The sequence below is a fragment of the Myxocyprinus asiaticus genome, chromosome 21, assembly GCF_019703515.2.
Source record: "Myxocyprinus asiaticus isolate MX2 ecotype Aquarium Trade chromosome 21, UBuf_Myxa_2, whole genome shotgun sequence".
In the NCBI taxonomy this organism is placed as follows: domain Eukaryota; kingdom Metazoa; phylum Chordata; class Actinopteri; order Cypriniformes; family Catostomidae; genus Myxocyprinus; species Myxocyprinus asiaticus.
Window position 1 is genome coordinate 37,188,309 of NC_059364.1, and position 26,547 is coordinate 37,214,855.

Consider the following 26,547-nt stretch of genomic DNA (forward strand, 5'->3'; position numbering starts at 1 on the left):
ACAATTCCATGCTCCCAGCTTTGTGGGAACAGTTTGGGGATGGCCCCTGCCTGTTCCAACATGACTGTGCACCAGTGCACAAAGCAAGGTCCATAAAGACATGGATGAGTGAGTTTGGTGTGGAAGAACTTGACTGGCCTGCACAGAGTCCTGACCTCAACCTGATAGAGCACCTTTGGGATGAATTAGAGCGAAGACTGCGAGCCAGGCCTTCTCGTCCAACATCAGTGTCTGATCTCACAAATGCGCTTCTAGAAGAATGGTCAAAAATTCCCATAAACACACTCCTAAACCTTGTGAAAAGCCTTCTCAGAAGAGTTGAAGCTGTTATAGCTGCAAAGGGTTGGGCGACGTCATATTAAACCCTATGGATTAGGAATGGGATGTCACTTAAGTTCGTATGTGTCTAAAGGCAGATGAGCGAATACTTTTGGCAATATAGTGTATATATATTATGTTTTATAATTTATATAAAACTGTTTAAATCCAAATATTTTTGCAGTAGAAGAACTTGTTAAAGGAATAGTTCACCCAAAAATGAAAATTTTCTCATCATTTACTCACCCTCATGCCATCCCAGATGTGTATGACTTTCTTTCTTCTACAGAACACAAATAAAGATTTTTAGAAGAATATTTCAGCTCTGTAGGTCCATACAATACAAGTGCATGGTGATCAGATCTTTTAAACTCCAAAAATCACATAAAGGCAGCATAAAAGTAATCCATAAGACATCAGTGGTCTTCATGTCTTCAGAAGCGATATGATAGGTGTGGGAGAGAAACAGATCATTATTTCAGTCCTTTTTTTACTGTCAATCTCCACTTTCACATTAAGAAAGTGAAAGTGGAGATTTAATCTTAATATCTTCCCTGATGCCCAATGACAATGTTATACATTTTATTTATTTATTTTTTTTTTTTGCACCAAAACAGTCACAATTTATTAATATATGATCATTTTCCACCCTGTTTTTGGTCCTCTGTCTGAAACGCTCGGTTTTGGCCTAAACGCCTCCTTTCAACTTCAATGTAAACGCCCACTGTTCTGATTGGCTAACATCATGCTGCCCCTCAAATTCAGCAAACTCAATCGGAAGTGAATGAACCTTGACATTATAAAACAAAATGACAGGGTTTACACATAACACACATCAAACACAATGCATCTGAATAGTGTTGTCACGGTATCAAAATTTCAGTAGTCGGTACCGATACCAGTGAAATTTCACAGTTCTCGATACCAATTTTGGTACTACAGTATAAATATGCTAAAATGACAATGTGCTGTTGAACACAACTGTTTTGCCTATTTAAAAAGTTACTTTTCAATGTATAAATAAATAAATGAAAAAAATCCATGTTTCCTTCAAGTGTTTCTCAATCAAGGATGCATTGCTTAAGTGTTATTAAGTAGTGCCCTACTGAAATCTGTTTTATTCTTTACCAAATCTCTATTTTCCTTTTTGTTATTATTATTATTCTCCAGAACTCCATGCTTTAATTTAATTTCATCATCAAACTGGTGTCTAATCAATTCTTAAATCTTTTAACAAGTGAAAATATAACTTTTCAACATGTCATCATTGCATTATTTATTTATTTATTTATTTATTTTTGCCAACTTTTATTCAACAATTCAACAGCAGTCTTGTTTGTGATATATTGCCTTATTAATATTATTATTATTATTATTATTGTTATTATTATTATTATTATCATTACAGTGAATATTACATTTTACAATACAGTTGTAATATATTTCTTTCACAATTTCTTTAGTTTCAGGGATCTATCTTATATTTTGAAATGTGCTTTTATTATGACGTGTATTTTTTGCCTGAATCTTCACTTTCTGGATTAACAGTTTGCAACACTTTTAAGTCACCTGAAATCTCATCTCTTTACACTGGCCTTTGAGTGAATGAAATATAGGACACAGTTTTGGAGTGTTTGTATTTTGTGTTTTAGACTACTGGTGTTTGTGTATGTGGTAATTTTTAAATGTTATGTTTTAAATTTTATTACTGTGAAGCACTTTGGTCAACTCAAAAGTTGAGTTGAGATTAAAGCGCAAATGCTGTGATTTATTTATATAAATATATAGTTTACATTTGCTGCGTGGTTCACAGTAGATTAGTGCTCTTTTCTGTCATCTGATACAGTGTGTTGTGAATGATTCTCAATAGGTATGTGCTGTCGGATTTATACATTCATTCAAAGTACGCAGCTCTTCCACTCTAAGATTGCGACCTTAAGCGGTTTAATAAATCACACTAGGACATGTTACAATTTTAATTTGATTAATTGTCCATTTCAGTGTAAGGAGTAATACAGCACACGTTCAAAATGAATATTTTAAAACAGTCGTGTGTCAGTCATATTTCGCGCTGGTACCGGATTGAGTTGGTGCACGGTACTACCGGTACTGCAAAAACACAGGTATCGTTACATCTTTTTTATTTTAGTATCGACTTGGTACCGGAGTACCTGTACTTTTGACAACACTACATCTGAATATATTAAACTGTTCATCTCAAGCACAACTGTTAACACAGGGCACCATAAACTATCAAGGAGTCATGACAATTGAAATATTCAAACGTTTTACTTAAGTTTTTGAAGTGTTTTTAACTGCCCATTCCTTCAAAAACAGTTCCTTTGCAAAGTTTGAATCGTATTTTGACTGTTCACAACCAATCCATGCTGAGATGAGCTGAAAAAAACAAACACATCATTGTTCAAAGAATGATGAAATTACGCACATACATACTGAAGCCGCACTGAATTGCACATCGCCGGAAACACACCGGAACAGTCAAAGACATCTATCATCAAAGACCTCCATCATCAAAGACATCCTATGTTTAAATACACCAGCAATTAAAAATAGCACAGATAGGTGAAAGAACGTGTCCATGACAGAGGCAGCAGCTGAATGAGAGAAAGAGTTGTAACTTGATACCACATCTTTTAAAAGCAGCGAGATACATGTCAGCATGTAGTTCATGTTCATGTAGAAAATAATTCAAAATAGTCCAAATGGGTCCCCTTTGGTGTAATGTTACGAATAGTTAGCCACACAAGGCATGCCATCTTGACTTGAACTGTGCGCCAGTGGGCAGGGCCAAGGGTGCGATGACGCATGTTGTGGGATGTGTAAATACAAATGAGAAATGTTTCATGATGTCACAAACTCACTTTTTTCAAAACGAGATTTTTCAGCAAGGTGGCAACTACTGTATAAATGCTCTTTTTAGACTGGGGAGGAAGTTTTGAGTTCTGAAATTTACAGTATGTTTTTATAGTACAGTTATATGTCTAAATATATTTATTTCATGACCCCTTTAAATATTGATTTGTTTCTCACCCACACCTATCATATTGCTTTTGAAGACATAGATTTTACCCCCAGCATTGTGAGGATTACATTTATGCTGCCTTTATGTGATTTCTGGTCACCATTAACCTGCATTGTATGGACTTACAGAGCTGAAATATTTTTTCTAAAAATATTTATTTGTGTTCTGCAGAAGAAAGAAACTCATACACATCTGGGATGGCATGAGAGTGAGTAAATTAGAGAATTTTCATTTTTTGGTGAACTGTCCCTTTAAGGATACCTTCTTTTTAGCCTGCAGAAACCGCATGGGTCATAAGGCCATGAAAACTACAACCATGACCGCTAAGATGCATTTCTCTGAATATGAAACAATCCCTGAGACAGATACATACATTGTTGTGGAAAAAGTACCCACAGTGAAAGGCATGTTTTTCAAACTGCTGGCATGTTGGGATATTTGATCTTCATTTCAAATAATAAAAACTATACTTTGCAATAATGTGCAGTATTAAACAAAAAAGCCAGAAATGTGTCTGCTGTGAAAAACAAAAAAAAAAAAAAAAAAAAAAAAAAAAAACACCACAAGCTTCAGAAGTTGGTGTCACTTCTTGTGGTTCTTACAAATGTCTATCAGTCTTCATTTATGTGATTTGAGGGCCTTTCTGCATGTGCTTCCTTCTTAAAGTCCCCCCACAGCACCTTTGAGAGATTTAAGATCTAAACTTTGACATGGCTCTTCACAACTCTTCATTTCTTGTTTTAAGACAATGTCTTATTCTAAATTTCACTTTCATTTTGCTGTGAGATGACTGACAGAATGAAACCTGATGCGTTCTCTGCAAGTGATATCTGGTACAATGGGGAATTCACCTACAGTCCCATAGTGAAATGGGAACATAACACTTCCTTTCTGTATCTCATGCTATAACTTCTCTTTGAGTCTGGTTAGTTTTCAAATTGTTCATATTTCATACTGTACATATAATTTTGATGCTGCTGTGGTCCCAAACACAATCTGTTTATACATTTATATTGTAATATTTGCTTGTAATTATAAACAAAAATGATGTATTTCTAAGAATATTAAAAAAGTAGGAAGCAACTGATCAAATGATTTTGCTGTATTGTCATCTGTATGTCTGATAGTGGTAATGCATTATTTAATGGTATTTACAAAAGCTATAGTAAAATTCCTTTTTTGTTTGGTTTGATTGAATTTTAATAAACTTTATTTGGACTGTGTAATATACACTGCCTGGCCAAAAAAACAAACAAAAAAAACAAATTGCATACACGAACATTTCATTGGACCACCTTTAGCTTTGATTACGGCACAGATTCATCGTGGCATTGTTTCGGCAACCTCATGCTATGTCACAAAATTTATTTCCATCCAGAGTTGCATTCATTTATGGTCAAGATCTTGTATTGATGAGGGTCGAACCACTCCATAAAGTCTTCTCCAGCATCCCAAAGACTTTCAATGGGGTTAAGGTCAGGACTTTGTGGTGGCCAAGTCATGTGTGAAAATGTTTCCTCATGCTCCCTGAACCACTCTTTCACAATTTGAGCCCGATGAATCTTGGCATTGTCGTCCTGGAATATGCCTATGCTGTCAGGGAAGAAAAAATCCATTGATGGGATAACCTGGTCATTCAGTACATTCAGGCAGTCAGCTGACTTAATTTTATTGCTGCATAACGTTGCTGAGCCTAGACCTGACCAGTTGAAGCAACCCCAGATCATAACATTGCCTCCAGAGACTTGTACAGTGGGCACTATGCATGACGGGTGCATCACTTAATGCGCTTCCCTTCTTACCCTGATGTGCCCATCACTTTGGAATAGGGTAAATTTGGACTCATCAGACCACATGACCTTTTTCCATTGCTCCACTGTCCAATCTTTATGCTCCCTAGCAAACTGAAGTTGTTTTTTCTAGTGGTTGACCGATATATCGCAGAGGCCGATAAATCAGCTGATATTCCGACTTTTTTAATTATCGGCATTGGCTGATAAATTTTCCTGTTTGGCAGATTTTTTTCTTGAGGGCACCGAAAATCACCTGTTTGCATGTGAAGTGACTGAGACATGTAAATGACCAGTCATGGTTCGTTTTGTTGTTACATGCCATCGTGTTACTACAATAATAGACTGTTGTGCAACACAGTCTTATTTAAACGGTCTGCATATCAGAGCCGCGATAGACGCATTTGAGCTCATAATGTTAAAGTGCTCGCATTTTTCATTCTCCCTCTCTCTCCTCAACAGTTGTAACCCTGTAACTTTTAACTTTCTTATCTAATGATAAAAAGGCAAATATCAATAAAAGTAATATTATATACCATCTGCAAATATGCACATATCTTGTTTAAGTAAAGAATAATTGACGACGGACCATTGAATTGTTGAAAAATAATGCACACCCGAGGTGGTAATATATGTTCTGGCAATGGCCCTGTGAAGATTGCAGTCTTTAATCTTCACTCCGCTGAGCGTCGTGACCGTTACACCTTGGGTATGCATTATTTTCCAACAATTCAATGGGCCGGAGTCAATTATTCCACTTATACTACGGTTACCACACCTTAATACATCGTTCAGGGTTTTATCTCAAGACATTTTCTGGTTTTTGTCCCTAAAACGCTCTTATGAGGAGAACTAATTTATTTAGCCACGGATTCAGCATCTTGCTTTAGAACAAGCAACAGAGGTTTGTGAGGCTTTCACTACTTTACTGGAGCACTTACTGGAGTAATAAGGTAGTGCGTGTGTGTGTGTGAGTTTGTATTTGAGGGATTGAAAGAGAGAAACTCAGAAACTGAGAGAAATCTCTTCGGGGATAACCTTTTTTGTTGCAGCTCCCATCAGAAGTAACATTGCTTCAAAATCGCCAAGATGTAAGTTTAAGCACTTCTCAACTAGTGTTGGGGAGTCGACGCCAAAAGATTGGCACAAAATAATGAGCTGGTGTTCTTAAGAACCAATCACATCCTCTACAAACACCTGTTGGTTGGTGGGACACCACCTCATTCATCATATGCGTTTGAGTGTGAGATAATGTGCGTGCGTGCAAAATAGAGAGAGGATGTGACAGATTTTAAAACTTTCGGAAGTTTGTGTAGTATTACAGTACATCAGTGCAAGGGACAATGGTTGGAGAAGTGGATTCTCCCAATTTGTCTAGTTTCTATATGACAATGAAATTATTTCCAACCCAGCCTGTTTCTTGTTATTTTCCCTCTTAAAATTGGATATGAGCAGCAACAAGGGAATGACATTGTTACGTAAAGTTATGCAATGTCTCTTATTATAATAGCAGGTGTTTTTGTCTTCATGTCACACATTTTAAAAACTCTTAAGAGAAAACAAAAACTAAATTTTGTGTGCGATTAAAGACTGCCATCTGGCCATCGCCAGAACATATGGAATAGGAAACATTATTAATTACAGGTAAGCTAGTGATATTGTTTCAAAGCAATAACCACACCATTAGATCTTAATTAAACCCACTTATTTAATCCGTTGTGGTTGAGACTGTTGAGTTTAAAAAGTGAGTGTTTCCCACATATATTTCAAATAATATAGAAACTGTTGTATTGATCAAGTGTATCTAGCGCTGATACAGCTCAAGCCTTCATTGCTAGTTCGAAAACGTCACTTCAGAACCAACAACGGAGGATGCGCTGCTTTTCAGTATGTGTGTGTGTGCGTGCGTGTGTGTGTGCATTCATGCGTGTGTGTGCATGCGCGTGTGTATGTATTTGTGAGCATGCGTAAGTGCGGGGGAGACGAGGGAGCACGAGGGCTCTTTTTAACAGAAATTGAAATAAATATAAGATATTTTACATTGTTTGACGTTCTTAACCAATTTACTTTAACCAGTGTCTTTGTTTTAAATGGTTATTTTGTCGTGGTAGCCTGTGGGGCTCTTTGAAATAATTGAAATAATTTGGCTGTGATATGGAGCCATTATGCGGTCAAGACCTGGAACTTCTTCATAGCCGTGTGTTTACTTGAAAGATAATTGCACACCTTAGAATCAGAATCAAGCATTCAACAGATGCAATAAACCAACCTCACACAACTTGAGCAGATCCAGCATCCTGTGGAATGCTCATAAATCTTCCTCTGAAGCACATATTCTAACAGTCTCTCCTCAACAGTTCCCTGTAAATTTTCTAATGATGAAAGACAAATATAAATAAAACTTTTATTATATTCCATTTGCAAATATGCAGATATCTCATTGAAACAGATGTAATTCACGAACCTCACGAAAATCTAGCATTTTCTTCTTGTCGAGCGCTCATCTAATATCTTCCTCTAAAGCGCGTATTCCATCAGCCAGAATCAAAAGCTTCAGGATCAGGATCAAAAGTTCCTCTGATTCACAAATCATGATGGTAAGTGGTCACAATCCAAGCAGGTGATTCAGCCCATTTAAACTGTTAGGAGATTGCTGCTGCTTGCTAGATCAGCACGTGAGTGCAACCAAAGTCTTTCTAGCAAGTCAGTCCACTGTCGGCCATGTTTGGAACACTCTCAGGAGGCTATTTCCAGTCATGACAGTTCAGCTCCCATCTGCTTGAATGGGGAAAGACTGAAATCATCAAAACGATTGGTCAAGATTACGATCAAAGAACACATTTCAAATCAGCTGTTAAATCTGACAATACTGGTATCATAAATGGGCTTCTTTACCTGAGATTATGCCAAAAAAATGAATTTTCAAAGCTTGTATAGGTAATGCGCATTCTCGAGTTGATTGACAGGCGATGTCTGTATCTACAAGGTGATTGGCTCTTTTACCTGTAAATTGGGACTTCCAGTCTACATCCGTTGACCGTTGGCATTCTAATTTCTCCCATTCATTTGAATAGAAGTGGCCCCTCTCTGCTAAATAGTCTCTGGTGCAACTTCAAGGTAAAAGCGCTTCACGTGTGCTATAAGTAAATGTCTTATTCACTATGCACTGTATGTACAATTGGTTTGATTCAGTGTTTTTTAAGTAAATGCGATTGCTAACGTGGACATGCCATCCATGGCTGCTGGACTACTATGTTTACTGTTATTTCCTTCTTCCTAATATATTAACAATTTCTTCATGTGCAAATAAATTATACAATTTGATGACTAAACAGAAATCAGAAGAAACTGCTATCTACCATTTAAAATACAATATTATTTTTTTAGATTATTTTTTAAGTTTTGTGTGAAATTGAGTAAATATAGTGCTAAATAAGATTTTTATTTATTTATTAATTTTTTTTAGAAATTTTATGTTTATGTTATTTACTATATTGAATCGTGTTATATATCGGCATCGTATCGGCCTATCGGCCACCCTGCTCTCTGGATATAGGCATTGGCCATTAAAACCCATATCAGTCGACCACTATTTTTGTTTTCTGATTAGCCTCACTAGCAAGTGGCTTTCTTGCTCTTACATTCATTATTATATCATTATTATAAAGTGCTTGTATTGCTTCCCACATCGAGCTCTAAATTACTCGCCAAGTGGCAAGGACCCTTTGAGGTCACATGACGAGTGGGAGATCTCAATTATGAGGTTAAACGAACCGATAGAACCATGAACCATGATTGGGCGGGTGGAGGTACTGCCATGGGCAGGTGCGTCCCCAAATTGACAAGACAGCGGCGATTGCGACCTGCCCAAGGCTCAAGACCAAAAAGGGGGTGAGACAGTTCCTGGGGCTGGCTGGCAATTATAGAAGGTTCGTGCCTAATTATTCGGACATCACCAGTCCGCTGACTGATCTCACTAAAAAGGGAGCTCCAGACCCGGTCCAGTGGACGGAGCAGTGTCAGCGGGCGTTCACGCAAGTTAAAGCCGCACTTTGCGGGGGGCCGCTTTTACATTCACCCGATCTCTCTTTCCCTTTTGTTTACAGACAGATGCTTCAGACAGGGTGCTGGCGGCCGTACTCTCACAGGTGGTGGAGGGGGAGGAGCGCCCGGTGCTGTACATTAGCCGTAAGCTCTCGTTGAGGGAATCTAAGTACAGCACCGTGGAAAAGGAGTGTCTCGCCATCAAGTGGGCGGTCCTCACTCTCCGATACTACCTGTTGGGGCGGGCCTTCACCCTCTGTTCCGATCACGCCCCACTCCAGTGGCTCCACCGCATGAAAGATACCAATGCCCGGATCACCCGTTGTTATCTGGCTCTTCAGCCGTTTAAGTTCAAGGTGGTCCACAGACCTGGGGCGCAGATGGCTGTCGCCGACTTCCTTTCCAGGACTGGGGGGGGACTGGTAGGCAGGCCGGATGCTGCCCCGGCCTGAGTCAGGCGGTGGGGATATGTGGCAGTGGGGGCGTGGTCAAGTATCTCTCCGGAGAGAGAGAAAGCGGTAAGGGCACTTACACCTGAGCTAAATTATGTCTAACACCTGTCTCTAATTTCAGTGAGTACGGGGAGAGCGGCATAAATAGAGCCACACCGCAAGTAGACGAGAGAGAGAGCCTGGGAACCAGAGACCCTATTGTGAAGCCAAGAGTTTATTATTGCGAAGCTGATAGTTTATTATTGTGAAGTAGTTTGTTTATTTTTAGAGTGAATTATTGAACAGCGTGAAAGCCCTGAAAGAGTGTATTTGCTGCAGTGACGAGAATAAAACGCTTACCTGAACCTGCTTCTCGCCTCCTCCTTTCACTGAGAAGTGTTACAGACTTCAAACATTTTAGTGATCTCCGATCATGCTCATTCAAGATTTTTTTCCGACCACATTTCTTCTGTGAAGCTGACAGTTCTTAACCCAATTCCAGTGATTTCAACAATGTACAGTGGGAATAAAACTAGCGCTTTGTCCCTTTACCAGAGCGCATGCATGTTAAACAGTCTACGCTGCACGGAGTGAGATGATGAGCCAAATGCATGGAGAGACATGGATTTTCAGTCCTATAGAAAGAAACTGTTGATTTCTTGTGTTCCAGTGTGTGGATTACTACTTTTCACCAACATGTAAAAACCAAAAAAATGTGGGGATTTTGCACACTATGAACGCGGAATGTGCGGGGACAGGCCTACTTAAAATGTTGCGCAAGACGTGCAAAAGTGGGTTTTTTCCTGGTATTTTCTACACATTGTTAATAGCTGCTGCTAAGACACTTGGAAAGAGCGAGGACAGTGATAGGAGAGTGCGCTTGCTGTCTGCACACTCTTATGCGTGCATGCAACTGTGCCTTGGTGCGTCCAGTATATTATGCTCTCGTGCATCTTTGCGAGCTAAATAGAATCGCACTTGCTCGTCGGTTACAATATTTTGTCAGTGTAATTTTTGTGCTCTCTCGCTTGTTGTTTGCTTGCACTGATGTTATAAATGCAGCACTGGCCCGATCGGGCAAGTGACAGTTCTAGCAACTGGCCCGAATCTCTCTCATGCTGGCCCCGGGCCATCGAGCAGTCCTTATTGTCGAGCCCTGAAGGGATGTCCTTCTTGCATAATAAATTAGCATTTTTGTTTATTTAGTACAAATGAGGATAATGTTGAAATGATCTTCAAGTATATTGTACATTGTACATTATAAGTGTTGCTAAATATGCATTTGTTTTCTTTCTTTCTTTTTTAGGCTTCTCTTTTCCAAAACAAAAATGTGTTGATATTCTAGAGGATTGGTGAAGAAACTGGCATGAAACAGCAAGGCCGTCAGAATTGAGTAATTTAAATCAAGCACAACGTTTTGACAAAAACTCTTGCAAGTTAAAGCTCTTTGTATTGAAATGCATGTTTATGCTGCAGCATCAGCACTGATAGGTTACTGCTACGTAAACATGGATTTCAATCTCACAGGCACAGCCCCATTTTTAAATAACTCACAGGTAGTCAGTCACAAATTCAAGCGCTAGTGAAATAAACCACTGGACACAAAGTAGTTACCTACTGAGACAGATTATTTCAAGAATCTTGCTGTATTCCTAAATTGGAAAGAAAAATGACCAACCAATCTCTTCATGTGAAAGTTGACAAGTGGATTGCTGAGAATAAAAGCTCTTTCCTACCACCTGTATGCAACAAATTCATGTAAGTGAGCTCAGGTTGTCTTTCATAATGAACATTCAAAGAATGAACTGTGCTGTTATATATTCACATTTAAAAGTAATAACTGGTTTCACATGGTGTCGTTTAAGTTCTTTGATCAGTTGAATATTATGTATGTTGGTGGTCCAGACATGAGGAAGGATTATCACATTGAGGAAGGTGAAGAGATAAGATGCTATTCGTGTATTATGATTGAGAATAATGTACAAATTAACAAAACATATTATCGTAAGACTTGCTGACTCCTGTTTTGATTAACTGCAATCCATTTTGTAAATCAAAATGAGTCATAGATAATAACTAAAGCTGATTTGATATTGACAGCACAATCTTGGCAGAGTTTTATACAAATGCTTCAAAGCTTTCCTCTGGTTAATTATTGCCAATAAGGATTTACAACACAAACTGAATGACTTGACTTGACCCCTTTAAACTGCAATGGTTTTCCAAATACGCTTTGTGCATTTTTCTGTGTAATGGGGACAAAGTCTCTGTGATGCTGCAATTGTCTACTGCTTTCTAAGTATAGTTGTATATTACCTATTTTTCAGAGCTCCTCACACTTTATTGTCCTTCATGATTTTACAACTGTTTGTAATAACATCCCATAAGTTATAATGTTATATAACTGTTAAGCATTCAAGTTTTAGAATACCCTTACAATATAAATTTACAACTTTTCTCAACACAATTTGCAAGAGAGTAGACATGCTTATTTGCCAAGAAAAGCTAACTTGGTGACTTCAATGAGTCAACTCCACCACAGATCCTAAACAAACTTGCAATGCATCAAAAAAACATACAAATAATGGCAAAATATTAGCCTAATATTAAAACTGTGTAATATTCCGTCTCAGTGTAATAAAACCCGGTCTCATGACAAATTGTAGTGATAGTATGAGATGGTGAAATAATAAGAAATCGTACGAGTTGGCTCATACAAAGACATATGACTTTTACTCCTATAGAGAAAAATAAATGAACCATCGATTTGATTTTGATTCTTAAGTTTCACCCCTTATTCAAACTCCAAACCTGAACCAAACCATAAAGTCTAACCCTTACAAAAACACTAAACCTTACTATGATTTAATAGGAAAATGGACTAGGAAGGCGCATTAAGGGTTGGGAGAGTTACTTTTAAAATGTATTCCACTTCACAGAAGACATGCTGTAAAATGTAATTTAGTCATATATGACTAATAAACATTTATAATACATGGCTTGATTAACTACATTTGTCCACAGACATTTCCTTTCTTAAAATTAAGTGTTAGATTGGAAGCCAACTAAAATTTGATGCCTGTATTCATTTGTAAGTTCCCCCATAAATGTTTGCCATCCCAGATGTGTATGACTTTCTTTCTTCTGCTGAACACAAACAACATTTTTTAGAAGAATATCTCAGCTCTGTTGGTCCATACAATGCAAGTAAATGGTGACCAAAACTTTAATGGTCCAAAAAGCACATAAAGGCAGCATAAAAGTAATCCATACGACTTCAGTGGTTAAATCTGTTTTTAGAAGCAATATGATATGTGTGGGCTTAAAAAATGTTAAAAGGGAGGGGAAAACACTTCCCATGTCTTTTGTTGTTGATGTCAAAGGCTGTGTTATACAGCGCTATGGTATTTTGGTGCAAATTCATTTGGCATTTCTTAGAAACAATCCATATCAGGCAGATGCCAACTTGGATTGGTTGCTTGAGAGCCTCAAAAACCAAAAACAAAACTATTCAAAATAAATTAAAATACATTTAGTTTAAATCTGTATTCTCGCGTGACCTGGCGTCCACATGCGTGGATGTTGTATTGTGACTTCTCTATTCGCAAAGCATAATTTAATTTAATTTAAACCAGCCGATCTTAGTCCAGGAGACTCTGTGCTGTCAAAATTTCGACGTACGGAGTCATGTGACAAAACAACATGGCGCCAACCACAGCGGAGTTGGTCTTAAGAAGAAATGCCAACAAAACTACAACTGGTAAGAAACCTAATTACGTTTTTACATTAAAACCTGTTTGAGTCAAAAGATTAGTCTTTAGTTTCATCTGATATGCCATTTTAAAATTTGAGTGATATATCACTATAGTGCAAAATAGCACTAGGTTTTCATTAGAAATCCTTTAATTACTGTGCATTTTCACACTGAGTAAAAGAGTTAGGATAAAAATAAGGTGCATATCGAAATGTTCTGAGACCAGTGCAGACAGACACACTGGAGGTTAAATCATTCACTAAATAGGGAGCAAGGAAACATCCGTCCTGGTTACTTGCGTAACCTCCATTCCCTGATGGAGGGAACGAGACGTTGTGTCGATGTAGTGACACTAGGGGTCACTATTGGGAGCCCGAAACACCTCTGGTCTTTGATAAAAGGCCAATGAAAATTGGCGAGTGGTATTTGCATGCCACTCCCCCGGACATACGGGTATAAAAGGAGCTGGTATGCAACCACTCATTCAGGTTTTATGCTGAGGAGCCGAGACAAGGTCCGGCCATTTTAGCGGGTAGTCCAGCGTTGTGGCAGGAGGGACACAAGGTCTCGTTCCCTCCATCAGGGAACGGAGGTTATGAAAGTAACCAGGACGTTCCCTATCTGTCACTCACTCGACGTTGTGTCGATGTAGTGACACTAGGGGTCCCTATACAAAACGACGCAACTGGCTGAACTGTGTTATGTGAACTGGCGGTGTGTGATGGGCAGACCACTGTGTGCCTCGTAGCCAGCACTCCAGGCCAACACATAACCTCCCCCAACATAGTTATGAGTGTCGAACGGCCCTTTGGGGACAAGTCGACTACCCACAATATAGAGACAGGCTAACCCAGTCGTGGCCTCTTTTCCCCTTCTTTTTTCCACTCCCTAAAAAACAAGGGGGATTATCCAACTGGGCCACCAGGTCTAGTCGGGGGTGTTCCTCCCAAGGGAAGGACACCGCGGAGACCACACCTCACCCAAAGAGAGGGGGGATATTTAAGTGGAAAATACATCATATGGTCTTGCCGACCATGTGGAGAGTCTCATGGTAGATCCTACCCAACAGGGGAGGAGTTGCTACAAACATGGAGACTGTGGCAGAGGGGGCTCTGCCCAAGGAAGACGCAGTTTGTCAACAGGGAAACGAATTAGCGGAAGATATGCATCACATGGGGTTATTTTACAGGGAACTGCCACATGCGGGGCACCTACCCCAGAACAGGGCTCTTAGATAGCACATGTACTGGGCCGGCAGTAAGTCTCTCTGAAAACTCGACTGCCACAGGGCTCGGAGGAAGTCAACCAGGGAACATAGTTTGTGAACACTACTACGAATTAATGGTGCACGTCTTCAGCTCAGAGGAGGTGAAAGGCACTATGTGCAAGCGATACACCCGGCCGGCTATCCCGGGCTTATCCGTTTGTATTGCGTGCCACTACCTGGGATGAAACCGGTTCCACCCCGGAGGTTGTAGAACCTTGCAAAGGTGTTGGGTGTTGCCCAGCCCGCTGCTCTGCAAATGTCTGTTAGAGAGGCACCCCTGGCCAGGGCCCAGGAGGCCGCTACACCCCTGGTAGAATGGGCTCGTAGCCCTACCGGGGGCAGCACGTCCTGGACGTGATATGCCATGGCTATGGCGTCAATGAGCCAGTGGGCGATCCTCTGCTTGGAGACAGCGCTTCCTTTCCGTTGTGCTCCAAAGCAGACAAAGAGCTGCTCAGAGTGTGATCCAAATAGATGCGTAAAGCGTGCACCGAACACAGCAATGAGAGGGCTGGGTCTGCCTGCTCCTGGGGCAGCGCTTGCAGGTTCACCACCTGGTCCCTAAAAGGGGTCGTGGGAACCTTGGGCACATAGACCGGTCGGGGTCTCAGGATCACGTGAGAGTAGCCTGGACCATACTCCAGGCAGGTTTCGCTGACAGAGAACGCTTTCAGGTCTCCTACCCTCTTGATGGAAGTGAGCCCAGTCAGGAGGGCAGTCTTCAAGGAGAATGCCTTAAGCTCAGCTGACTACAAAGGCTCAAAGGGGGCTCTCTGTAGACCCTGAAGAACTACAGAGAGGTCCCATGAGGGAACGAGGCACGGTCTGGAGGGATTCAGCCTCCTGGTGCCTCTCAGGAACCTGATGCTCAGGTCGTGCTTCCCTAAGAACTTACCGTCCACTGTGTCATGGTGTGCTGCTATAGCAGCTACGTACACCTTCAAGGTGGAAGGGGACAGCCGACCTTCGAACCTCTCCTCAGGAAGGAAACCACTGATCCGACTGCGTATCTCTGGGGGTCTTCTCATCAGGAAGAACACCACTTAGCGAACAGATGGCACTTAAAGGCATACAGGCGCCTTGTAGAGGGGGCCCTAGCCTGAGTGATCGTGTCTACCACCACGGGTGGTAGACCGCTTAGGTCTTCCACGTCCCATCCAGGGGCCAGACATGGAGATTCCAGAGGTCTGGTCGCAGGTGCCAGATGGTGCCCCGTCCCTGAGAAAGAAGGTCCTTCCTCCGGGGAATTCGTCGGGGGGGGGGCTGTTGTGAGGAACATGAGGTCCGAGAACCACGTCTGGGTGGGCCAGTAGGGTGCTACCAGGATGACCTGCTCCTCGTTCTCCTTGACCTTGCACAGAGTCTGTGCAAGTAGGCTCACTGGGGAAACGCATATTTAATTAGGCCAGGAGGCCAGCTGTGTGCCAGCGCGTCTATGCCGAGGGGTAACTCGATCAGGGCGTACCAGAGTGGACAGTGGGAGGATTCTTGGGAGGCGAACAGGTCTACCTGTGCCTGTCCGAATTGACTCCAAATCAGCTGGACCACCTGAGTCTCCACTCTCCCCAAGGGTAACCTGCCGTGACAGCGTGTCTGCTGTAGTGTTGAGGTTGCCCGGGATGTAAGTGGCTCGCAGCGACTTGAAGTACTGCTGACTCCAGAGGAGGAGACGGCGGGCGAGTTGTGACATACAACGAGAGCGCAGACCGCCTTGGCGGTTGACATATGCTACCGTTGCCATGTTGTCTGTCCGAACTAACACGTGCTTGCCCTGGATCAACGGCCGGAACCTCCGCAGGGCGAGCAGAATTGCCAACAACTCGAGGCAATTGATGTGCCAATGCAGTTCTGTCCAGCCCGTCCATAAGCCCGCGGCTGCGTGTCCATTGCAAACAGTGCCCCAGCCCATTTTGGAGGTGTCTGTCATGACCATGACGCGCATGGAGACCTGCTCTAGGGGAACACCTGCCCATAGAAATGAGAGGATGGTCCAAGGGCTGAAAAGACAGTGACAGACCGGCGTGATGACCATCGTTATGTCCCTCGGCACCATGCCCATCTCGGGACTCGAGTCTGAAGCCAGTGCTGAAGTGGTCTCATATGCATCAACCAGAGCAGGGTGGCCACCACTGAGGATGCCATATGCCCCAGGAGCCTCTGAAAGAGTTTCAGTGGAACCACTGTTTTCTGTTTGAATGCCTTCAAACAGGCCAGCACCAAATGTGCGCTTGTTCGTGAGGTGCGCTGTCAAAGAGACTGAGTCCAACTCCAAACCGAGGAAAGAGATGCTCTGAACTGGGAGAAGCTTGCTCTTTTCCCAGTTGACCCGTAGCCCTAAATGGCTGAGATGCGAGAACACCAAGTCCCTGTGTGCACACAACATGTCCCGAGAGTGAGCTAGGTTTAGCCAATCATCGAGATAGTTGAGAATGCGAATGCCCACTTCCCTTAACGGGGTAAGGGCTGCCTCTGTGACCTTCGTGAAGACGCGAGGGGACAAGGACAGGCCGAAAGGGAGGAACCTGACCCTCGAATGCAAACTGCAGGAAGGGTCTGTGTAGAGGTAGAATCAGGTCTACCACTGCAAACCAATCTTGATGCCGGACGCTCGCCAGAATGCATTTTTGCAGGGCTGCAGTGGAGTCGATGCAGTCACCGCAGGGGGACGCCCTTGGCGACAAGCAGACGGGGTGCCGGATCTTGAGCCGCGCTGGGGCAGGATATGCTGGATAGCCTCCGTCTGCTGCTTCACCGTCGAAAACTGCTGCGCAAAGTCCTCGATGGTGTCGCTGAATAGGCCAGCCTGGGAGATGGGGGCAGCAAGGAATTGTGTCTTGTCGGCCTCACATATCTCGACCAGGTTGAGCCACAGGTGGTGCTCTTGGACCACTAATGTGGACATCGTCTGCCTGAGAGACCGCGCCGTGACCTTCACCACTCGGAGAGCGAGGTCAGTCACCGAGTGCAGTTCCTGCATCAAATCTGGGGTGGAACTGCCCTCGTGCAGTTCTTTTAGCACCTTGGATTGGTGGACCTGTAGGAGAGCCATGGCGTGCAGGGCAGAGGCGGCATGTCCAGCAGCGCTGTAGGCTTTGGCCGTCAAGGGTGATGTGAACCTACAGGGCTTGGATGGGAGCTTTGGGCGTCCGTATCAGGTGGTGGCGCTCTGCGGGCATAGGTGCGCCACCAGCGCCTTATCCACCGGGGAAATTGCCGTATAGCCCCTGGCCGCCCGCCATCGAGGGTAGTGAGGGCGGGGGAACTGAGAAATCGGGACCGGGCAGAAAAAGGTGCCTCCCATGATTTCGTCAGCTCCTCGTGCACTTCTGGAAAGAAAGGCACTGGAGTGGGGCATGGCTGCTTTGAGCGGCGCCACGAGCCCAGGAACCAATCATCGAGCCGCGAGGGTTCAGGGGAGAGCGGAGGGTTCCACTCTAGCCTGACGCTCGCGGCTGCCTGGGAAAGCATGTCTGTTATCTCTGCATCAGCCTGTGACTGGGCAATCGACCCCGAAAGGGGGAGCCCAGCTGAGGCTTCTTCGTCCGACTGGACAAGCCCGCTCTCCGATGCTGCACTCGAGAGCTCATCAGCTTCGCAGGCTCCGAACAAGAGGTCGAACTCGCCGTGAGACGAGCCGGTGGACTCATCCAGAAGCCCGACCGGGGCAGACGAGCGTGCTGGGGAATGGGAGGTCCGCGGGGGGATACCCGGTGGAGGCGATCCCATTGGAGTCCACTAATTGCCCCCAGTGCTAGCCGCGCTGGCCTCAAACCCGTAGGTAGAAGGACCAAGGCAGGGAGCCCTTGGGGTGGCTTGCTTTCTTATGAAAGCAAGCAACGACCGCAACGGGTCGTTGCTTGCTTTCATAAGCAAGCAACGACCCAGGGGCTTTCTCTGCAGTGCACCAGTGCAGAGGAGGGAGAAGCCGCTGAAATGTGCTGTCAGATCCAGCAGAGGTGAATGAACAGTCGTGAAAATTCAGCTCAATGAGCATGACCGTTCGGCTCTGAAGAGAAAATCTGAATGAGTGGTTGCATACCAGCTCCTTTTATACCCATATGTCCGGGGGAGTGGCATGCAAATACCACTCGCCAATTTTCATTGGCCTTTTATCAAAGACCAGAGGTGTTTCGGGCTCCCAAGAGTGACCCCTAGTGTCACTACATCGACACAACGTCGACTGAGTGACAGATAGGGAACTGCCTTTGTTCCAGCAATTTGCTCAGAATGAGTAATCTTAATGATAGGAAACCAAATGTTGTTTTCTTGTGAACAAGTATTAATGCCATTGTGAAAGATGGCAGTTGTCTGGTTAACACTTCTTTTTTTTCATTTGTGGGCTTAGGTATCAGTGGAAAGGATTACAGAATTGTGTTGCTTTTGCTCAAGACCCAGAGTGGAAGAGACCTTACTGAGACATATAAACACAAGAGAAGTATAAACTTGTTTAGGATCAGATACATGAACTTTATATCTTTACAATGTAGAGTTATTGCAAACTCATAAGTCTCCTCCAAAATATCACATTCACAATAGTCTTCATAATCACACATTATTACATAACTAAAGAGAAGTGGGATTTTTTTTTTACAATGTGCCAAGAAACTGTCCAGATCCATGCCATTAGCATTATAAGATGCACTACTCTAAGAAGATTATAAACTCTCCACAAAGCTCTTAAATATAGTAAGTGTATTTTCTTGTCAGATTAATTGTTCGGTCATAATCAGCATATTGTTTGATTTTATTTTTCTCTTATTATAACTTTTTTTTCCAATACCTGTGTACCTAATCCATAGTGAAAAATGTTACATCCCTTTAGATCAATGCATAGTATCATTATTATTCCACCAATCCAATCTTAAAGTCTACATAAGTCTGCTTGTAGTGTAGTTTGTTTTTTTTTGTGTGCAAAATACCAGTAAAATAAAGATACCATGCTACCAATACCATTTCACAAAATTCAGTACCTGAGGACAACGTGTTCCAATTCAGCCCAGTGTTACATGTAGTGTAAAATCTAAAGTAACATTAGTTAATAAGATCTTCTCTACAGCAAAGACCAGATTAGACCAGCATGAATGTCCAGTCTGGTTATGTTTTTTTGGTACTGGTTTAGCAGGTGGACCAGCACAGCCATGCTGGGGTGCATTTCCTGTACAACTGCATAACTCAATGCTAAACCACCATGATGCATCATTGGAGAAATTAACTAGTTAGTCATGACTGTTTCCCGAAAACGTTATAACCATGTCACACATTCATCATTCGAACCACGTTGGTTTTTGTCTTTAATAACATTATGCAGGGAGTGGAGTAATAAGCATGAGCATTGTTTGTGCAATACCCTTGAAAAGGATAATAATACTATGAGGAAAAAGAGGGAGGGGAGCATCATTTGTGGTGTTTGATGCATTAGAGCCCTGACTTGGATGAGCATTTGGTTATTCAATACCCTTGACAAGAGTAACCAAAGCTTATGATATACAGTGGTGTGAAAAAGTGTTTGCCCCCTTCCTGATTTCTTATTTTTTTGCATGTTTGTCACACTTAAATGTTTCAGATCATCAAACAAGTTTAAATATTAGTCAAAGATAACACAAGTAAACACAAAATGCAGTTTTTAAATGAAGGTAGTTATTATTAAGGGAAAACAAAATCCAAACCTACATGGCCCTGTGTGAAAAAGTGATTGCCCCCTAAATCTTATAACTGGTTGGGCCACCCTTAGCAGCAACAACTGCAATCAAGCGTTTGCGATAACTTGCAATGAGTCTTTTACAGCGCTGTGGAGGAATTTTGGCCCACTCATCTTTGCATAATTGTTGTAATTCAGCCATATTGGAGGGTTTTCGAGCATGAACTGCCTTTTTAAGGTCATGCCACAGCATCTCAATAGGATTCAGGTCAGGACTTTGACTAGGCCACTCCAAAGTCTTCATTTTGTTTTTCTTCAGCCATTCAGAGGTGGACTTGCTGGTGTGTTTTGGATCATTGTCTTGCTGCAGAACCCAAGTTCGCTTCAGCTTGAGGTCACAAACAGATGGCCGGACATTCTCCTTCAGGATTGTTTGGTAGACAGCAGAATTCATGGTTCCATTTATCACAGCAAGTCTTCCAGGTCCTGAAGCAGCAAAACAGCCCCAGACCATCACACTACCACCACCATATTTTACTGTTGGTATGATGTTCTTTTTCTGAAATGCGGTGTTACTTTTACGCCAGATGTAAGGGGACACACACCTTCCAAAAAGTTCAACTTTTGTCTCGTCAGTCCACAGAGTATTTTCCCAAAAGTCTTGGGGATCATCAAGATGTTTTCTGGCAAAAATGAGATGAGCCTTAATGTTCTTTTTGCTCAGCAGTGGTTTTCGTCTTGGAACTCTGCCATGCAGGTCATTTTTGCCCAGTCTCTTTCTTATGATGGAGTCATGAACACTGACCTTAACTGAGGCGAGTGAGGCCTGCAGTTCTTTGGATGTTGTTGTGGGGTCTTTTGTGACCTCTTGGATGAGTCGTTGCTGCGCTCTTGGGGTAATTTTGGTCGGCCGGCCACTCCTGGGAAGGTTCACCACTGTTCCATGTTTTCGCCATTTGTGGATAATGGCTCTCACTGTGGTTCTCTGGAGTCCCAAAGCTTTAGAAATGGCTTAATAACCTTTTCCAGACTGATAGATCTCAATTACTTTCTTTCTCATTTGTTCCTGAATTTCTTTGGATCTCGGCATGATGCCTAGCTTTTGAAGATATTTTGGTCTACTTCACTTTATCAGGCAGGTCCTATTTAAGTGATTTCTTGATTGAGAACAGGTGTGGCAGTAATCAGGCCTGGGTGTGGCTAGAGAAATTAAACTCAGGTGTGATAAACCACAGTTAAGTTATGTTTTAACAGGTGGGGCAAACACTTTTTCACACAGGGCCATGTAGGTTTGGATTTTGTTTTCCCTTAATAATAACAACCTTCATTTAAAAACTTCATTTTGTGTTTACTTGTGTTATCTCTGACTAATATTTAAACTTGTTTGATGATATGAAACATTTAAGTGTGACAAACTTGCAAAAAAATAAGAAATCAGGAAGGGGGCAAACACTTTTTCACACCACTGTATATTAGCACTGAATTGGGCAAATATTTGGTTGTGCAATACCCTTGAAAAGAGTAACCAATGTTTATGACACATGAAAGGGAGGGGGGGCATTGGTTGTGCAATACCCTTGAAAAGAATAACCAAAGCTTATGACACATGAAGGGAAGGGGGGCATTAGTTGTGCAATACCCTTGAAAAGAGTAACCAAATTCTTGTAATGCTTTTGAGACATGAATTGGATGAACATTTTGGTTGTGCAATACCCTTGAAAAGAGTAACCAATGTTTATGACACATGAAAGGAGGGGGCATTAGTTGTGAAATATCCTTGAAAAGAGTAACCAGTGCTATATTTAAGCTCTGAGATGGACGAGCATTTGATCGTGCAATATCCTTGAAAAAGATAACCGAAGCTTATGATACATGAAGGGAAGGGGGTATTGGTTGTACAATACCCTTGAAGAGTAACCAATGCTTGCAATGCTTTTGAGCACTGAATGGGTGAGCGTTTGGTCATGCAATATTCTTGAAAAGAATAACAAAGCTTGTAACGTATTAAGGGGAAAGGGAGCATTGTTGTGCAATACCCTTGAAAAGGATAACAATGCTTGGGGAGAATGAGGGAGGGAAGCATTGTTTGTGCAATACCCTTGAGAAAGATAACAATGCTTGGGGAGAATGAGGGAGGGAAGCATTGTTTGTGCAATACCCTTGAAAAAGATAACAATGCTTGGAGGAGTATGAGGAAGGGAGTGCTTAACTTTTTTGTGATTCTACCACCACCAGAAGTGTGTACCTTTGATGCGTTGCTTAATATGAACTGAGCTTTGTTGATTGATTGCAGGTTGGGATGTATGTATTTCTTGTATAATGAAGAAGACCATCATCCCAGCATCTTAATGGGAGGCTCAGGAAATCCTCGTGAAGCAGCTGCTGTAGCAGCTCCTATCCTGAAGGAATGGCCGGAATATGATCGAGGGGAGAGACCGCAACGTATAAGCATGTCGGAAAAATGAGATGCAAACCAGTGACGAGTCATGGGGTCCACTGAAGAATTAATAAGGGGGAGGCAGCTGAAGCACGAGGCTGTGACTTAAGATAATTTATCATCGAGGTGTATGGTTAAAAGGAATTATTGGGAATTTAGATGTTGTAATGGTGCAACCATGATATAATCTATCTGTTTTAGAGTGTTTAATAAATAACAAATAATTTTATGGAGAAAAAGAAATATAAAAAAGTTAAATGTTGAGAGGCAAGAAAACTACAGAATATGACGTGAACTCCCCACACCTCAAAAAGCCGTAAAATGCCATAAGAAAAACTGTTTTTAAAGAATGTCATCGAATTTAGAAAAACAACCTGCTCTAAGAATGGAAATAAGGAGGTGTAGAATGTCTAAAGTGATAGGAAGCCATTTATCAGGAATGGTAGGGGAGATTTTTCTGATACCTCTTAGATATAGCCAGATAGATGAAAAGGAGAAAAGACTAGGGAATTCGGGTGAATGACATCTAGCGTGAAAGTGAAAGCCTGCTAACATTTTATTAATGGATGAAGGTTTCAATAATTGGACATTAAAACAGAAAGCAATGAAAGCACAGACAGTTGACACTTACACTGGGAATAAAGGGGTCTTGTGAGAGATACAAAAATGAAGAATATTGAAACCAAGCAGAATCGTAAGCTTTAAACTTAGAGGGGGCAATACCATCAATTCTTTAGCGTAATCTAGCAGGGGCAAAAGGATTTAAACATCTAGAGTGGAGCTGTGAGTGGCACAGGAATATAGGAGCAGAGAATCTGAGCGGGTGTGTATGGACGGGAGATTAAAATATAGGATCCAGATAAGCCTGCCGACATAGAATTAAATGTGGGGAGTACTTCTACACTTAGTTGTAAGCTGGACAGTGAATAAAATTTGCCACATGATGCCGAAATGGGCCAGTCAGTGGGGTGAGTGGGTATAAGTTTTGGAAGTGGCTTGATGTTTGCTTTGGTGAGGAGGGCATCATGCCCAGGCTTGGATGGGGTTAAAGTATGTAGAGGTGATATTCGAAAGATGTGATATTTGAAGTCGAAGCTCCTGATAAAGCCCGTAAAACCAGCAACACGACGCATGGTCCATGACATGTAAAGCTTCAGTCGACTGAATATTCGGTATCTGCTTTGCAAGAAATGCTAATCCGGCACGGTTTTATAAAGAGTAAACAAATATTACTTAACTGCTGCTAAATGTAAGCTGCCCTGACGCAAATATATTAACAGTGAAAGGAGCCGAGAGCAAAATGCATTGTAACTTTAAAAAAATAAATAAATAATGTGTTATGGCAAACATAGTTGTAGAAATAACATAGAAAGCATTATGAGGAAGTTTATGTCTTCCCAGCAGATATGGAAAATTAACTGTAGTGGAACTGAAATAATGAGCTTTTGAAATTTCGAACACTGTGAAAAAAAATAATCCGACACATGTTTATCCAATGAGTAAACAAAACCTTACTTTCCTGTTACTAAATGTATCTGCCCCAACCATGAACACATTAAAAGTGAATGAAGCAAAGATTGAAATGCATTGATACTTAAAATAAAATGTAATGTAGTTAGGCTAACATAATTGTTAAACTCGTAATGAGCTTTGAAATGGAACATTGATAAAGCCCCAGTGCTTAGAAAGTCCCCTTTGATTGAAACATGGTCCAAACAGTGATAAAAGTATAAATTGCAGAGAGCCATATAATAAAAATTTCTGCACTGTAAAGATGCCTGAATGAGTAATAAAACATAATCATGACTGTGGAATAGGAATCACACCCCTGTTTGACTTGATCATATAAGACAGCAAAATGCATTGCGCTGGTAATGAAATGAACTGTTGAAAAACGGAAACGTAATGAGAGGAGCCTGCCACTAGGTGTCAGAGGTGCACAACAATGAGTGGTGCTTCCTTATTTGGAGAATGCAGAAGTAGACGTATGAAGAAACACTTCGTGAGTTACGTGCGATAGGAGCGACCAACAAAACAATGCATCATCTTAGCTGAATGGAGTAATAGACCCCGTACGATATGCAGTAGCGGTTTTAACCACCACGCAAACCACGCAATTGCATGGGGCCCGGGACGTCAGGGGGGCCCCCACCCCGGTAGGAAAGCTCTGCAAAAAATGCTTGAGGGGTGACATGTTGTTCTGGGTACATGCGGGAATATGCTGTTGTCAATGCTCTTGGAGCGGTTCACGTTAGAAGCCGCTGGGGTCGGGACAGCTGAGTTATTTTAAGTAGGGTTCGGGAAAAAATATACAGGCCGTCCGAAATTGTTTCACGCATGCACTCTTACAGATACGCCTAAATGGATGAGTTAGGGGCTGTTCACACCGAACGTGTTTTTGCCTGCGTCTGCTCTGTTTTGCCATTGTATTCCTGTGTAAACACGCTGGACGAACGTCCATACCTGCTGCACCCCGTCTCGCTGTTTCTTCAGTGTCTCACAGAGGACTGGCACATTTTTAGACATTGTGTCAAGTTAATAAGAGATTCAGGTTTCAAAAATGCATGCCGAGACACCTGCGTTCTGTATCAGTCACTGAACTGTGTCTAGATTGTTTGTTTTTTTTTTTAGCACAGGTGTCACAAAGATTTAAGGTTCTGAACAAGTTCAGGTTGCAAAGAGGGGACTGTTACAATTATTCCAGATTGTTCTGCAACAAGCAATTTCAGCGCTTGATAAACGGCAATGTTTTTTTTCCCTTCTGCTCTAGTGTGCTGAGGGGCAGCTGTGCTTTGTATGTTTATTGTAAGTTATGAATGTTGCCTACAGTGCTTACATAAAATACAGCCTCAGCATCAGAATACAAGCTCCAGGTGAATGTAAAGTAAATAAGACAGGAATATATTACTATTGTTACAAATCCTCAAAGTAATAAAAATACTGTATCATATTATAATGGCAAACTGGGCAACAATAATTAATTGTTGGGTTATAAAATTAATAAATAACAACTGAATTCCAAAATGTTACTGGGTGAAGTAGTAGGTTTTGCACACATGGTTCAAAAAAATAGTTTTTTATAAATTTATGTAGGTAAATATTGCTTTTTTTATTACTGTATTGTGGAAAAACTGGAAAACATACATTAATTACGAGTACTGGGCCTGGCGCCGTTACTCCTCCGCCGAGTTCGCCACCAAATAGTGCTTAAGGAATTAAAGAAGCATCCAGTATTCACCAGTTATGGGGAACTGTTGTGGACATGATAGCGCACATTATCACCTCAAAAGGGGAAAGGCGCAATGCAAGCGATACACCCCATCGGCCTCCCGGCCTACCTGTTGTTACCCCGTAACACTCGGGTCAAAACCGGTTCTATGCAAAGGTTGTAGAACCTTGCAAAGGTATTGGGTGTAGCCCAACCCGCTGCTCTGCATATGTCTGCTAGAGAGGCGCCCCTCGCCAGTGCCTAGGAGGATGCAACACCTCTGGTGGAGTGCGCCTGGACTCCCAGGTCGATGGCCGCGAACCAATCCTGATGTCGTACAGACGTCAGGATGTGCTTCTGCATCAACATCTTGAATGGAAGCCTGTGTAAGGCTCTGTTCAAGGCACGCAGATCCAGGATTGGGCGCACCTAAAAGCCCTTGTGTGACTCAGCTAAGGGGATGGGTTCTATCGCTCATTTCGCCAGAAGGGTGGCGACCTCGCCCGAAGGACCGAGCCATCCTCACCTCGCACTGTGGTGGAGAGAACGCCACTGGAGAACTGGATTGTGTAGCTGAGCCGGATCGTCCTGATGAGCCATAGCGACGGGCTGGAAAG

General features: G+C 42.1%; 1 protein-coding gene across 1 annotated transcript in view; it reads left to right on the top strand.

Moving 5' to 3' along the window:
• The first annotated feature begins 11,236 nt into the window (after positions 1–11,236).
• LOC127412180 (hydroxycarboxylic acid receptor 2-like) overlaps positions 11,237–26,547 on the top strand; it is a 33,948-nt gene continuing 18,637 nt past the window's right edge. Inside the window, exon 1 of the mRNA XM_051648335.1 lies at positions 11,237–11,384. The gene's annotated coding sequence lies outside the window, so the exon portion shown is untranslated. The remainder of the gene's footprint in view (positions 11,385–26,547) is intronic.